Source organism: Seriola dumerili, unplaced genomic scaffold (assembly GCF_002260705.1).
Source record: "Seriola dumerili isolate Sdu_G_001 unplaced genomic scaffold, Sdu_1.0 BDQW01000149.1, whole genome shotgun sequence".
Classification (NCBI taxonomy): Eukaryota; Metazoa; Chordata; class Actinopteri; order Carangiformes; family Carangidae; genus Seriola; species Seriola dumerili.
Window position 1 is genome coordinate 15,972,199 of NW_019174404.1, and position 17,744 is coordinate 15,989,942.

At 38.9% G+C, this 17,744-nt stretch overlaps 1 long non-coding RNA gene across 1 annotated transcript; it reads right to left on the reverse strand.

The window, feature by feature from the left end:
• Positions 1–8,837: 8,837 nt before the first annotated feature.
• On the reverse strand, positions 8,838–17,646 carry LOC111225763. Its single transcript, XR_002665279.1, has 3 exons — positions 17,575–17,646; positions 10,276–10,322; positions 8,838–9,195 (listed from the first exon to the last, which is right to left on the reverse strand). It is a non-coding gene; the product is annotated as an uncharacterized LOC111225763 (long non-coding RNA).
• Positions 17,647–17,744: the final 98 nt, after the last annotated feature.

Consider the following 17,744-nt stretch of genomic DNA (forward strand, 5'->3'; position numbering starts at 1 on the left):
TTTGTTAAGGGGAAAAAAATGAGGCTAATGATGGTGGTATCCTGTCGTAATTTTCCTCTATGCTTTGAGGAATCAGGCACTGAATATATATCTTCCTACTGCCTCCAGGCAGCATTTCATCTGCTATACAAGTCAGCTATTCAACATTTGTAATAGCCTTTTTCTTTATAGTTAAAGACATGCTTGAACAGTCAATGACAGTTTGGAACCGTTTGTATAATCAACACCTTTTCTGTCAAAACTGACTGAGTCTTGCACAGTGAACATTGTAACACTGTGGCTCCCCTGTGACTGTATATTTGCATGAGGTTAATTGAATTTTGACTTACATACATGACCTCTTACAGAGTCATGTAGTTGTTCTGCACTTCAAAATATGCCACGATGCATATTTTACAATAAGATGCTTGCTGTTTACATGTATTGGATGGAAGCAGAAGTGGTTGGTGAAGGGATCATATTTAGCCTGGTTCTGCAATATAGGTAATATATACAGTATACAATATAATTTATGTTTATAATCAGTAGTGGCATATAATCAAGTACATTTACTCAAGTATTGTACTTTCAAAGTTTATATTTTTTACTTTATAGCCTACTATAATCTCCATGACATTTTGGAGGCACATAGTGTGCTTTTCCCTACATTTTCAGCAGTAATGGAACAGTGTCAACTTAAATAAAGCAAATAAAACAAAGGGTAACAAAGTTACCAGCACTGGAAAATATAGCAATATAAAATATGAAAAGAATACTGTCATATGTAGGGGATATATTTGAAGTGAAATAACAATTCAAAGGATGATTTATCTCTGATGTTTTTCTTATTACTGCTTAAAATGAAAAATGCTAACTACTAAAGCTGAAAATGCAAAGTTTATTTTTGAGGAAGTGAGGACAATCGATTTTTTTTGCGGAGTGGGAAAGATTCAGGAAGTAAATACACAACCTATTGTGAACAGCCTTAGCACAGAGACTCTCTAAGCTTTATCTTGGTTCCACACAGAAATGGAGACCATGATACATATTGTACAATACTATATGGCAAAAATATAGTCTCGTAATCAAAAGATCAAAGCCCTACGGACATGCTATCCAGCTGCAGACAGGAGCAACTCAGTGCTTTTATATACGTCCACTGAAATCCTCCCGAACGCATCACCATAATAAGGGTTTTAGGTGTCCATGCTGAACAGATTTTCACTTGGCCCTTTGTGTCGGAGAATCTCACCTGGTCTTTGGAGTGGGGGCAGAGGGGAGCAAACCTTCCTGCCCTGACTATGGAGAGACAGCCTTCCTCTGTAACCCACTCTCATTCACAGACATCATTCATGTGCAAATCATCCTTGGACCTATTGTTCACCCGCTGCGCTTTCAGATACTTGCTGAATCAAGTGATAAATGTAATGGCAGGGCTGGAGATATGTTCCATATAGTGAAAAGGAATAATAAGACTTATCAGAGCACTCACATTTGGTCAAGGGGGGGGGGGGGGGGGGGGGGGGGTATTTTGTACAACTAGGTAGAACAGCCACCTTAATTTCTTGAGTAATACAGATTTTTCTTTTTGTTTATTTGACTTTATATGTTATATCCAACATGTTCAGCAGTTTTTCTTCTCTCCTATGAGAGAACATATTTGCTGACAGGATCAAAAACTGATTATTTCTGTGCTTAGAGTCAATAGCGATTAATTAAAATGGTTCCAAGTCATTTGCTGTCACAGTGGCTGGCTGAGCACTTTCATTTTGGAAAAGATTTATTATGTTTGGGGGAAAAAAGGAATAATTAAATGTTTCACTCAAATAGACGCTGGCCTTTTTTCTTATTATTACAGTAAATCTACACTTAATCAGAGTATAGAACTAGAACTAACTGACAGAGTTTTCAGTTACTTCAGAGCCAAAAATGTTGATAGAAATATGGTCTCTACTCTGATTTAATTTAACAAAACAGATGCTGTAATATCTACACTGTGATCATGACTTGCTGTATTACTATACAATGACTACTACATTAGAAACCATAGAAAAAAACTTATAAGATAGAAGTTATTTATTGAAAATGGAGGAAAGATTTTTATATGTTTGTGTTCTTTGAACATCCACATTAGTGACTGCAACCAATCTGATGGGTACACAAGACAAAGTCGTCGCCAATATTTCATCAAATGCTCTGTACATAATTAATGAATTGGCTGTAAAAACTATTTTAGCAATAGTATTATTTCAACACACGAGCAAAGGTCTATAACCCAAGAGAGGCTGTAATGCTAGTCACTTTGACATGTCACTGTCGGAGTAGCAGGGCAGTAAATAATAAAATTGAAGCAGGCTGAATTTTATTTAATGTGTTCAGTTTCAGGGTGCAGTGCTGTGTCCAAATCACTCCCTTGTTCACTAAGTCACTAATCCCTATATAACAGACACCCAGTAGTTTACCCAACAGCAGTACGTTGAGATCTTGGATATTTATGATACACTGTCAATTTGTGTCATTGTTCACAGGTGTAGTGCAGAGTGACTCAATTTTCTTTATAAAATGTGTGGCACTGCATTGTGGGACTGTTAGCGGCTGCACATGCCATGGGCGCTACTTTTCGTTCCACTATTGAAATTTTTGAGGGCACTTCATAATTCTTATACCCTCAGAATTTGGATGAATAAAATGGTGAAGGTTACATATAGAGCGATATTTAGTAAATTGGGAGGAATCTTGAACATAGCTCTGGTATTGTGGACGCTGTCCCACACTTGAGTAGCTATTATTAATGTTACTAGTAACACCTGTGATCTTTCTGTTATGACAAGTTAAAATGTCAGCTGTGATATAGGCCTATTCTAAAGAGTGGGCTAACTTTAGTCTGAGCATGACCCAAGTATAAGGTACATGTTGTTACTTACATGAAAAAGGGTTTATCCTGTGCACAGTGGTCATTTTAGGAAATCTCAGACTCACAGGTTGTGGCTATGGCTGATGGAATTCAGTAATTAGCTTTAAAAGTTTCATGAACTGAAGAACTGTTCAAGGTGGAAACTTTAAAAGTCAGGGATTGCCAAAGTAATTCTGATTTATCCTCTGTGGACAATGAATGTGAACACCAAAGGTCATGCCGATCCATTTCCCAAAGTTTTGGATCAAAAGAACGACTGACGAAGATTGTCGCCCTCACGTCCACAAAGCGAATGTGGCCAAAAGGTGCCAATGCTAAATAATTTTCTGCACTCGCGCACACTGTCAGTAATTTTAAATCCTACAAACACTGTTATCTAGAGTTTTATCTTGGTGTACATTCATATACTTTAATGTTATAACATTAGATTGAATAAATGCAGGTTGCATTCTTGACAACAGGCAAACAAAGTGGAGCTGCAACTAAATGACTGAAATTCAAGATGTAGCGGTACAGCACGAAACATGAAACAGAAGCCTTGGAGACAGAGCTTGATTAAGCTTTGCAAACTGAATAAACAGTTTTTGTTTCAACATTCAAGGACAAAATCACAAATCTTAGACAAAGTAAACATTTTACCAACAACTCTGTTGATTGGTGGAAAAGAGTGTTTAACTCTATATAATGGTGCCTGATCCTTTGAAAAAGCCCAAGCTTGTGTAATCAAAAGCACAGCCTTTTGTCTGTTTAACACACATACCAAAGAAGCTGCTGAAGAGGCCACATCAGAATCAATGAATATTTAATTGAGGCCTATTGAGGCAGAAGATCAAAATGACCTTGCTTTAAATGATTATTCACTGACAAAAATAAAAGTAGGGAAGGGGAAAATGGAAGGCGCACACTCGAGAGCCTCGGTTTGTCCAGCAAGCAGGAATATATTACACAAACATATGAGAGAAAAGCCATAGCATTGTTGATGAATGTATTTAACTTTGCCACTTGCTTTCATTTCTATGCCCAACCACTTATTGTGAACATTATATTCTTATTTCAACAGAAATCCAAAATGCATGATTGTCATTTTAAAAGCACAGTAACAGAGGATTGACAGACTTTTCAAAAGGAAACTATTGTTAAAAAATCAAGATGTTTGTAAATGGTACGAGCGAAATCTACTGTTATGCAATTTCTCTTACTAGTACCACGAGTGTCTTGAATGAACAATTCAGACACATGCATGAGACTCAAATCTAAAACACCAATGAGAGAACAGCGACCCTTCTTACCAGAGGTTGTCTGGACAAAAAGCAGGTCAATCTGGCTTGTGAGGGAGCAAGACCCTCCTCTCAACTTTCCAGACACTCATGGAAGGAAAAAAAAAAAAGAAAAAAAAAGAGAGGCTGGACTGATGTATGGCCAACATGAATGAGTTTAAACCCGGCACTTGATAGCATGCCAGACTGAAAGGAACAGGCTTCCATACTTGGCTATTGCGGATTCTTGTTCTAAAATAAATTTGTTATTTTGTGTGTGTATTCTGCTCTTAAATCTCTGACCTAGGATTTGTCTGAAAAACACAACTTTAACACAAAAATGTCTCTGGGGGCCACACTTCTAAAAAAAAAAAAATGGCCTTGCTTGGATGACACATCATGTCTTCAATTGACTGGACAGTATTTACTGCTCAGCTACAGTGTGCTTAGATTGCAGACATGTTGCAGAGATCTAAGATATCACTGTATAGAAAAAATTGTTTTCATTACTGATTAATCAACAATTACTTTTTTTAACTAATGTTAAACCAATGCAAGGGATCTTCAGATGTCTTGTTTTGACCCAACACCAGATTTTTCACCATTTCGACTTTAAAATGACTAAATGACTGATTATTGAAACTAAGTGCATCAGAATCAAAGGGCAAAGGTTTCTTTCAAGACACTGTTTTGCAACATTGTTCAACCATAATTCAATGACAAAATGTGTTGTTTTGAACAATGGAAACACAGATGCTGCCATCGCAAGACTGCTACAGTTCTAAATCAAGAAAACTTAGGAAATTAAAAAAAAAAAAAAAAGTTATTTAAAGGGGCTATATGTGAGTATTTTTGTTTAAAACATTCAAAAAATAACTAAGATCAGCAACAGAATGCGAAGAAATAAAAGTTTTGACATTATACCAGAGATGTCTATTTATTGTGTTGCAGAGATATCTACTGAAGTTAGCATGCTAACTAGCTAGCCACAGCCTATCCCATTTTGTAATACCAGTTTGTACCTCAAAAGGCGATGGTGAGTCACTGCAGCGTCCATTTGGCCCTCAGTCCAACCTGAGAGGATGAAGAAGTAGCACCTGCGAGTAGGATATGAACCTGCGTTGTAGCCGCCCACTCCTGGAGACAGTCCTCCGCTCTTTCTGGAGCAGCAGCTTGAACAAAGTCCCTCGCCATCCTCAACCTCTCTCTTCTCCTGCAACCACTGCATCTTCCCTGTCTCTCTCCGACTTTGCAGACTGGGTGTGAAATCATCATCGTCAGTCTAACAATAACTGAAGAAGACAACCTACCTGTTACATTATCACATTGCAAGGCAAACATGCGTGGAAAACATTAATCCCCAGTCCATTTCCATTTGGCAACATGTCAACAACTGCCGTAAACTGAGGTTAGATTCATTCAAGGTAGGGCTGTCATATCAGATTTTCACCACACAATTACTGTGGCCAAAAGAATTCACAATAATGACATCATCACAATATTTAATAATAATAATAATGCTATCAGTCAAATTCATCATTAACTTTGTTTATTGCATTTTGTGGCTTTTTTTGGCAAATGAATTAGATTCAAATACAAGTGGAGTGAGGTGCAGAGAAAGTCTGTCACCATAACTGTGCTAAAGCGGACAAAAAGAACAATTACACTGAATGGATAGTGAAAAGGAAACCAGATATGAACTGATAAACAAAAGATCCACAAGGCTTAACATCTACCATCACAGTATTATCATATGTGCATTATTAACACAATATCAATATTTCATTTTTTAAATATCACTGTTATCGTCAATAGTTATATTGTGACACCCCTATTTCAAGCTAACGTTAGCTGAACGTGAGGGTGGAAACTTGGCTGTGAGTGGCCAGTGAGCCCCGTCCTGGAACACACATGCAGCACGCTTTCACTCTCCACCGATTCGGAGGCCTGCCAGGATTGATCCAGGTACGGCCAATGGCCGATCTGACTATGGCACAGGGGAGGGGGGAGGAGGGACCAAAGTGTGTATTTGTTTGTTTCTTATGACAGGAGTGGACATTCCAACTATCTGGTAATATGCTGCCCCCTATTTGTTTGGAGTATGAATTCAACAGTTGGCCTGTTCTTACACATTGCCCCTAAAAAGACTTAGACAAGGGAGGTTGAGATAAAGATGGTCCAGTTCAGATTTTACCTTGTGCAATTAACTAAATACACTGGAAGCCACCATCTTGCTATCTTAACTATCGCATTGCTGTCTGGTAGCTGGTTTGTGTGTGTTTTCCTGTTATATCAGCACTGAAATGTTGTTTGCTCTGTTGTCACACACACCAGCAGGTTACTTTTACAGACACTGTATTTCTGCATCTAAGCAAAACAGGCACAGCGTCAGACCGTGACCTCTGTTAAAGAAGTAGAGCTCTATGGGCACATAAAGAGTGAGTCACATCATTCAGTGAAAACATGAGATGAATTCACTCATTCACTCTTACCAATAGACATGGTTGTTGTGCATGTTATTGTTATGCTGACTAATTTTAAGGCCTTTTCCAACTGCAAGTGAAAGAGTTACAGATCAGAGCATTAAAAGCTAGACATATTGTTTCAACAGTGAGTTATTACGGATACAAAACATCAGTCTAAATAGTTACCGGTTCAATTTTCAAGCCAATGAGTCTCCTGGAGCCCATGTGGTTGCCAATGTGAAGTAAATTTGGCAAAGTTCCTCAAGGAAAGAGAATCTGAATTGAAACATTCTATAAGTCTGACATTGCTCCTCACTGATGTTCTGTTTAGGTTTCCTTGTCGTAACGATTGTACTTTTTATTTTCATCTGAAAAGGAAATGTCTTTGCAGTCAAGCAATCTCTCTGCCCTTTGGTTTCACATTGAACCAGTGGGAATAATTTGAATATTATACTTTAGCTGACATGTTATTATTGTGATCAAGGACAGTTGAGTCTAGATTTGTGATACCTTCACATTTGATAGAGAGACAAGCCTTGAGTTTCTCATTTTATAGAAACACACAAGAAACTAAGTCCACACGCACCCATATATTTTTCAACCCATTCCAATGTCAGTCATGTCGACTCTTACAAAATCTCTGCTACAATCATGCTATAAAAGCATTAATAATGGACATATTTGCAAAGCATGCATAAAAAAGCAAAAACCTCTCTTTAGCTTTAATATGAAAGCACCCAGACGACCAGAAAAAGGAGACTGACTTTGTGGCATATCTTTACATGCTATCTATTTGTCAGTATGTGAAAATAAGAATCAAATGAACCCTAAAAACATTTTCCTGCCAATTTCCGGGAGCAATTTCCATCAGAGTCACCAGTATCAACATTTGCCATTGTTAAGAAAAGCACCCCTAATTTGGAACTATTAATCATTTTGAGTATAATCAGAATTTGACAAAGTGTTTGGGAGCAAAATTAAAAGAGAAAATGCTTTTCTGCATTAAAATCAAAAGAGGTCTTGTGGGACAGTCATCAAAAATATATATTTCCCAGCATCACTCATTCTTGAGGCAATTTTCATGTATATCCATCTGTTAAATCAACATAAACATGGATCATCTTCACTAAACCACTGCTGTTAAGAGTGGAGCTAATGTCAACCTGAACATGATAGATCAAGTAATGTGGCAAAGCTGACAGTGTAATTGAGTCAGTCACTGCGTGGATAATACCCCTTAACTGCAAAATAAAACCTTACACATCCTCCCGTGACAGTTTGACTACACAGGCTCTAAAAAAAGAATGAGCTGAATATCATCATCACCATCGTCTGTCTGGCACGGAATCAGAAAAGTTCTTTTTAAAAATGTTATTGTGTTAGTACACATTAGTAAAATATAACTCCACTTCCACCATGAGCTATCTGTCGCACACAAGTATCTGTTGACATGCTCCTTAACATGGATATTATGTTAGGGAGCCTTTTAGCAAACTCCAAATTATTCTGCCACAGTCCCTTTTCTGTGGTGGGTCAGGGCTGTCTGAAGCCATTATTGGTAATGAATGTGGAGTCCTACTTTAAAAGGTTCAGGCATGTAAAGTCACCTAAAGCTGACTAATGGAATCCTGCTGACACTGAATGCCAGGGGCTTTTACCACATTCCAGAATCGCAGTTTTGGAAATTTACACTACAGACATAATGAACTATAAATGTAAACTTGGGAATGTAGCCTCCCACACAGTAGCTCTGAGTTATTAATAGATAGAGAACGTTCAGTGTGCTGCAAAATGATAAATTGCAGAAGAGTCTTTTGTGTGGTTTCAGCAACAATTCTGCCAGTCGTTACTCATCTGCACAATACTGCAGAGGAATTTAGACATATGTCTTTGTATTTCTTTAACATTAGCACATTTATTAAAGAAGCAGCTGTGAAAATATGTGTAGCGCGTTTTGCTGGAGGGACTAAATATTCTGAGTTTGTTAGCGCTACAACACTTTGTGCCCTGGGAGATGGGCCTCTTCAGCAGGTTCACAGGGCGCGCAGTAGCGTGCGGAGTGGCCATTGTGCTTTGTCATTTCACAGGTGACTCACATCACTACACTCGAGCATGCTGGAGGTAGAGCACTCTGAGATGCTTGCGGCATTCAAAATGCATGATTTTCAGCCTAGTGCAAACAAATCGCTTTAAAAGATCAGTTTAATCTATTTCGAGCTGTTATTATGAGCTGGGAGAGTTGTTCAGATAAAGAGACTGAAGCAGGGTTAACATCAGAGTGTTGGACAACTCTTCACATACTTTACCCAGCGTGAGAGCTGTCAACTTTATTATTTGTTTTTACGATACAGTGTGCATATGATTTATAATGCAGACCACTAAAATAATGGTCAGGGGGTGAATTACTGTGAGCCAAACTGCCTGGAATTTTGCAGCGATATAATGTAGTGCATTTAAAAAATATCCTTGGGGAAATATCAGTCATAGAAGTCATCAGTGTCATCGTTGTTTGCGTTGAAAGGTTGAGGACGTAAGGCTGCTTCAATCTCAGCGTTGCTATCATCTGATTCCCCCCAGAAAGCTATACACAAAGGTACACAGAAAAAAAACACAAAAGATTGCATTACTTGAGCACAATGTTTACCACTCCATGCATCAGTGTATGAAGTGCATGAAGTGTAACCTTTCACATCCTCGGAATGATTTAGTTATCTGGCCAATTATACACTATCTTTATGAGCATTCCAAGATTTAAATACACTACAGCGAAATCTTACCGTGAGTTGGGTTTCACAATGAAAATCTTAACAGTCTACCTTTTATACAGTCTAGCATGTGCTTAATCTAACTATAGGTCTAGGTTTAATCCTCATAATGACAAATTACATTTTGGGTCATCTGATTACAGCTGCGAAAATCTAATTGCAGGTGTGATTGTTACAACCAAAAGGAAAATGAATTGGGGTCCAATTGCTCAAGCCACATTTAGAAATCTGGATTATTCATATTACCTTATTCTTTTTTTTTATGAGTAGCAGCTCAGGTCTAAAGAAATTGAAGTAATACATATATTCACTTTCATATTGAGTGTACTGTAGCAAAAGCTGCTACTTAAGAAGAACTGAGTTAAATTTCAGATACCAGTTTTCAACCGCAAGAGCTGTCAAATCTCAGCTGAATCTAGAAATGATCTGCATTTATCTGGATACAAAAAATATATACATGTCATAACAAGGGCACTTACCTGGCTGTTCATTAGAGTCATTAGAATCACCAATGCTCTCTTAGAGAATTTTCTAAGCAGTAATTAAATTGCCCAAACCATCCTTGGTCTTTTGTTTAAGGTTTATTAAGTAATATTAGAGCACATATTATTTTAGGTATTCATCAGAGGATTAGGTAGTGCTTGCTGACAACATAAATCTAAGCTTTCAGCATTTGGCTTCAAGGTCAGTTTTTTCATTTACACATCTTCAAAAGGCATAGCTGCATTTACAGAGAAATTTCATTTAACAGTTGATGTACTTGTGAAACTCAAAATTTACAATAATTTCTTACTTGTTAATGCATGAACCCTCTCTATCGTGATCTGTTTGATGTAATCAACCTTTTTATTGACAGTATCTTAACACGTAATTCGAATGACTTTGTCTATACTCACCTTCTGACCGTATAGCAGAATGAGCCTTTGAGTGTGTCTTCTCTCTCCTGGAAACACAGAGACAGTTAATAGCCTTGTAAAGTTACTACGTTCGGCTGTCTTTGAATAAGACCCACTACTTTACAGCAAAAATAGCTAAAAAGGAAAAAGGCAGGTTATCGTTTTACGCAGACGTAAATCCACATACTACATATGAAATAGACTAGTTTACAAATAATTCACTAGAACTAGTTTATGCAATGTACACAAAAATAACCACAGAACTCATACAACTGAGAATCTTACAAAATAAATCTACTGTGTACAAATACTACAATGCTATGACAAAAATGGGTGGTGTGGGGTGGGGGTGTGCGGGCATGGGGGGGGGGGGGGGGGGGGGGGCTAAGCTGGCTAAGCTCAGACTGTACAGCAGAGGGAACTTCCTTGACTCCTGTTCTAATTGTGCCAAAGGACTTCCACAAGGCCCTCTTTATTCAAAAATAGTCCAGAGACAGGGTTGCCAGGTTCCCATAGCTCTGGTGATATCGCTATGTAAATGTGTGCCCTCCGAAAAGGCTTTGATCTACCTCAATGCATATGCAATAAGGCCCCCCGTTCCACTTTTAAAGGCCTCCTCTTTAATTTACATCATCACAGAGCCTATTCAAAACCCCACAATATATCCTCATCATCTCCCAGGTTAGCATACATATCCATATGGCTTATTTGTTTGGACCTTCTATATCGGAGCTGTGCTGACGCTATTCTTGGAAACAAAAAAGATGCATGCACAGTTTTAAGCAGATGAGCTCGAGCAAAAAACAGTTGTATGCTGTGTTCCTCCATCTGCATCAATTCAAACCCATGACCTCTCTGATTGTCATCCTCTCAATCACCCTCATCTCCTCATCTCTCCCTCAGCTAAGTCTTGGCACATGTGACTGTACATTGAGGATAAGGACCAAATTACTCTGGCTGCTTTCCAATTGCCATCTTCTAAACTATATATTGCTGCTTTGTACCACTCAAGGCAGAATGAGAGAAAAGAGATGCACCTCCCATTCCAAACTGTGAGCAGATTGCTTTGTGCTATAAGCAATATACAACAGAGCCAGTACAATCATTAGACTGTAACCTTTACAACATTTATATTAATATGCTGATAGGACTTCTTACAGGACGTTTGCATGATTCTTGTATCTCTTCAGGCAGCACATTGAACCTCTGGCACTTAAAATGCTAGCAATTCAAAGAAAAGGCTGAGTAACAAAGTAAGAAAAAAGAAAAAAGAAAGAAAAGAAAGCAAGGACACAGTGACAGATCATCTGTTTGTCATATAAAAGTGTTATGTTTTCTTGAAACAGATGTTGCCATAAATGTGTATTTTAGGAAATGTAATCAGATCTTGTGAAAAACACACAACAGCTCCTGTGGTGAAAGGATGGTAATGCAGACAGTAAATATCTTTCTGTACAGCCTATTTTGAGTCTAAAATGATGGTAGGTGGTGTTTTTGGCTTGTAATATCTCCTTCTACTACATTATGTTTAGGAACAGCAAATTTGATCTTTTTCACATGCTACTGGCCATGCAACATGACAGATGGATATGTGCAAAATTAATTACATGAAAGAAAATAATATCATAATCATGTACTAGTTTTTGTAATTGTACAATCAATATAACTCCATATATAAAAGCTAAGTGCTTTAATATACACTTAACATGTAAAAATTACTTTTTAATTACTGTGTAAAATCAAAAATGTTTCCTTGTTCAGACATGACAATGAGAGTTTCTTTCTGTCAAAGATATAACACAAAAGTCATATTGCCAGTATATCAACGGTGAGCACTGTGATAAGGAATATCTAGCTGCTATCCACATTCAGCTTTTTAAACTGAATAGGAGATAAAAGTGCAAATGCTAAAGCACAAAAACAACAGGGACTAGTGTATCCATTTACAACTGTTAGGCAACAGATGTTGATCAGACCCTGCAGCAGCAAAAATACAGCAATAATCTATACGATTACTTCCTCTCCTTTGCCAAAATAATAGCTGTTACGTAGAGTAAATTAGGCTTTTCTTTTCTCGAACTTCATCCCAGAATGGGAATGGTCTATCAGCTGTTCCACTTCAGTGAGGGACAGGGCTGATTTCAAGACAGGGCTATTACCATAGAGAGCCCGGTCTGGATCTGACCCCACCAATCTAATATTCCGTTTCCATAAACATTATGCCAGTTCATCTTCTGCTGAGTTTCCCTTAATTGAGGCAATGATCTGAATATGTAAGACTGGGCTGGCCAGTGTTTTACAAGCTCTGGTAGACAGAGGTGAATGTAATGTGTAAAATGATGCAAATTACAGCTATTGTAATGTCCTCCTTTTTCCAATGCCCCGCTCATTCTCATTCTCTGGCCTTTGCAATTGTTTCATATTGTTGTTTATCTCATGTTTTAACAGTTTTTGTGTCTGCTGCAATCCACAACGACCTTTAAAATGGTATGATCAGTTTTATACACGTTACACAACTGGACTGTGGAGGAAAATATTATATTTTCAGTAAAGCTCCTGAATTTACATATTTTAAATCATTTTCAAATCAGGTCTGTTGTTACATGTTGTACACATACATGATGTGCTGGCAGCTAACGCAGTGATACACAACGGGCATGAAACAAATTCAAATGATCAAATTTAGGACAATCATGTGACTACATATCTGATGTACATTGTGAGGGTGATATTGGTACTGATGGTGTGGAACAGAGAAAACGTGACAACACAACACAATTACTCCACTTACTGAAAGCCGAGGTGTACACACAGGATATACAGTAAAGTCCTTTTGAGACAATTCTCTACACTTTTAGAGTCAGAGCAGCACATTTCATTTTTGTTCTTTGCAACATTTTGCTTGGTTTGTCCCTGAGATCCTGATTCTGTTTAACTGAGAGCTACATCTTTACGCGTCTCTACTGCGCCACTCTACCACTAGTTACTACTGCAAATTTCGGAGAATTACAAGTGTCATGAGATTACTGTATTAAACTGTGTCAGAAAAAGACCTGTGCAACTAAAACAACATGCTGTATAAAATATTTTCATGTATTACAGTTAAAGCAGCACAGAAAAATAGAAAGGCTGCACTCACACATCTGAACTATGTTGTCTATTTCATAAGAATGTGCCCAGTGTTGTAGTTATTTTGACAAAAATATCCAATAACGTGGACAAAAACATCTTCAAACTGCAGTAACTGCCAATGTAAGACTGGGATCTGTTCCTTTGAGTCACTAAAGACAGATTTCACTTATAATCCTATAATCACATTTGGGAATGTGAGGACTATCAAAGGAAATAATGCTTATCAAGCATTTAATACTGACTTGCACACACAGATAGCTAGAAAACTGCTTTTATTTACCCTGGCTTTTTTTAAGCTCCTGCCACCCACGCACAAATGCTAATAGCACAATAGCACTTTTGCGCAGCGGTGCTTGTCTAAAGGTAAAGGGAGACCCATCACCTCATCATTCCCATCAACTCCTACTCCCATCCCAGCTATGACCCCACAGAAACATTGTTTAGGCTCCGTTTAGATGTACTCTACCAGGCCTGAATGGTAGCAGGATATAGCCCTCAGTGGGGGCAAACAGTGAGAGGCAACTGTGAGTGCACTGTGAGTGGGCACTCTCTAACATGTGAGTGCTCTCTGCTGGCAATGAGTAAGTACTGCAACTCAGAGGAAGAGGCACTGGGCCAATGATTTCTACACAGCCTGCTCTCCTCCTGACTGGTGGCAGTCTAGTGCAGACAGCCAGAGCAAGGGATGGCTGAAGGACAGATCATTCATCTCATGTTACCCTTTTTTTTTTGTACATTGTGACCTATGTGAGCAAACATTTGCTGCCTTGCCCGACACACGCACTTCAGAGTATCTAAAGAATGTAGAGAAAATAAGATGATCTAGTTACAATGTAAAACAATCCAATAAAACATCACCACAGACTACAACCTAATAAATTATAGATTTCAAACCTGAATATTTTATCCATCTTTTATCTGTTTTGCCCCTATCAGCCTACAACAGCAATCACAACACATTTATTTGAGTAAAGTGATGTTTGCATTGGTTTTGCTGTGTAGACTCTGCACTGAGACTATATTAAAATGAGAAAAAATAAAGCAGGCCAATGTCTTTTTTTATAGAGCAATCAGATGTTCTATCAGACAGCGAGTGTAGGACAGTGACCTCCTCTGGCTGGAGCCTCTAAATACTGCTTTCCTCTACAGTCACTGCCCTGTTTGACCTGCTTTGGCCTGATTTTAATCTTATTCTCTGGTCTTCAAGGAAACAATGAACTAATTTACTGTCAAGTAAAAAAAAGTTGTTGAGAGGATATATTCTCCAAACCAAATAATCACAGAGGAACAGATTCAATGCTGCGACATACCTGATGGTGTAACCAGTCATAAGTATTACACTGCTAAGTATTTTATTGTCAGTTGAAGCATTAACATCTGTTTTCCTTGACACACTGTTGGATTTTAGAACAGGAATGCTCCATCTTTCACTCCCTCTTTGTCCATTATTGTCTCTCTGTCTCCCTCTATCTCCCACTCTCTTTTTCTACGTCTCCTCCCCTCCAATCCTTTCTCTCAGCTCATGTCCCTCTCACCCCTCAATCCCTCCTCCCAACGAGCTGTCAGAGATCCACACACATCACCTCCCCACGAGAGAGAGAGAGAGAGAGAGAGAGAGAGAGAGAAAGAGAGAGAGAGAGAGAGAGAGAGAAAAAGGGAGAGAGCTTCTGATTTTGACACTCTGAGTGATTTGGGGTCGAATGCTTGAGCACATCCTGTTGTCCAAGGCAAAGCTGTAAACCACTAATTGTTGAGTCAAGGTTTTTGTCAAGCAGGCACTAGGCACAACAATCATCACACCGGCTGATGGCTGGAGGATTTTGTTTTGTGTGTGTGTGTGTGTGTGTGTGCGCACACATGTGTTCAAGCATTTTTTAGGATCAAAAAGGGGGGGGGGGGATAAAAAGGTATTAAAAAACCCAAAATAAAAATAAGAAAGGAGTGGCATCTGAAATGCCTACAGTAGAAAGGAGCACAATGATGCTTTGCACGAGAGGAAGCAGTGGCATGCACTCGCATACAAAGGGGAACAAGTGGTCTTTACATGGAGTGCAGCTGCTTATTAAGACTCACTCCTTCGTGCATTATTCCTTTCATCCCCACTCAACCACAAAGTGATTTTACTTTGCCACTCACAAAGACAGCAAAAGATTTCTAATGGACAAATCCTTAATAAATGTTGCAGATCACTCGCTTCCCCACGACTTATAATACAATAAACAGCACATTCTATAAAAGTATCGGAGTGAAAAACACTGTGTGAGAGAGAGCAAGGAAGAGAGAGAGGGAGAAAAAAAAAAAGAATATGAAAGACCTCAATTCTCTCGAACGCCATAATAGTGAAATGAACACATATAAATGTGTTAAGAGTATCTCTTTGCATCTTGTATAGACTGCATGTATTTAATCTGTAAAGCTTATTAAGGCCCTAGTCATTGCTATGCAAAGCAGCACCCAGTGCTTTTCTCTCGCTTTTCAGCCGAGTGCAGTGTTTGGCCAATAGGACTGGCCCCCCGCCTCTCATTCTGCATTCATAACATGCAACATTTGCACAATGTATCTCTCAAAGGCCCTGAATAGAAGGCCTTAATACTCATGTAAACAACTGCAAACCAATTACTTAATGAATCGGGCCCACACATAATGAGGAGCCTCACAAAGGGCTATAAATGCATTTTTTGCACCAAAGCCTCTGCTTTAAACTACAATCCCTCTGCTGTAGTCTAGGCTTAACTGGCAAATCATAATTATTGTCTAAGACAACAGAGAAGAAGCCATTTTTGTATTTTGAGTCCAGCTCCATCCTCCTTTTGATGTCACTCATCAGCTCGCTGACAAAATAAAGCAAATAATTAACATGTAGCATTGAGGGGGGGGCAAAACATGGAGAAAGGGCAAGAAAGCGAGAGAGTGTGAGACACAGGGAGAGAAAGGAGAGAAGCAGGGCAAGAGCATGCTGCAGAGTTATGCTTCTGCTCAAGTGCAGGGCTTCCAGACCACTTGTGGTAGCAATAAAGCGCAAGAAGTGACTGTGGTAAGTGGAATGCTTAAATCTAAGCGTCTAAGAGAAGCAGAGAAAGAAAAGAGGAAATTGTTGTATGACCAAAATGAAGATGATGGTCATGGTGACTAGCTGCTACTTCCTTCCAAACCTTAGTGAGATGAGAGTGTCAGCCATGCATAACTATGCATTTGTTAAATTTTACTTATGTACATAACTTGTGTCTCATCACTGCTCACAGCATTCTGTTTCTGTTGATTTTTTTTCTTTCTGCAAATGTTGTTTAATCATATATATATGTGCTTCCCATGCACATTAATGACAGGGAGACAGGCACCATCTGAGAGGGTCTGGGCCTGAAATTGGCTCATGTTTATTTAAGAGGGTGGTCACTGGGGCTGGCAGTGGCAGACATCAGCAGCTATGAGGACAACAATAAAGCCAGCCCATTAGGCCCTTCCCTGGGCTAATAGGCAGACTGGGAGTGCCTGCTTGCCAGGCCAGGGAGATACAGACTTCAGCCCTTGTGTCAGCGTGGTTCCCAGTAATCACATGAAATCAGAGAAGATTATTCCTCATAACGTTTACCCAGCCATTACTACAGCCCAAATGGGTTCGCAGTGAAGAGGTGCTCTGAGGACCCGACATGCAATTGCAGATTTGATGAAGTCGTGTTGATATTCAAATGTAACTGTGATGGTGTTAGCTTCCACCAAGCTATTTATCATTAAATGTTCTTTTCCAACCCACTTAGGACTCTGATTTGAGCAGCCTAAATGTGTTTCAAGGGTGAAAAATCAAAGGACATTTGTTCTTATCAACACTTGAGTCTCCTTCTTCCAAAACAGTTGTCCCTGATTCTCTTCTTGACATGATCTGTTTGCATTCTGACAACAAGGCTGAAGACAGTAAGATTATGACTCCAATTTATTTTTGTGGTAGCTGTTTTGCTTTTGATTTCTAAAACCTGGCTCAACCCAGCAAACAGTGAGTGAGAGGGGCTTTAGGGGCCTTTTGTCTTTGTAAGCGAGTTAATGGGTGGCGCCCCCTTGATCTTATGGAAATGAACAGGGAATTATGAGAGCAGCCATGCAAATGTACATCAACCACTTTGGCGTCTGGTGGCCCATTTCCTGTGGCCCGTTGAATAATAACAATGTTCTTACCGGGGGTAAGGGTCTTGATGTGAGGAGCGTTTGGCCCTCCCCAGGTCCTCTTCATTGCCATGATTTATTCCTTAAAAGAGCAAACAGGGCAAGATGAAACCATTTGGTTTGGACATCTCATCACAAGCTAATTAACAATGCATATTTATATAGAAACTTATGGTAAGTCT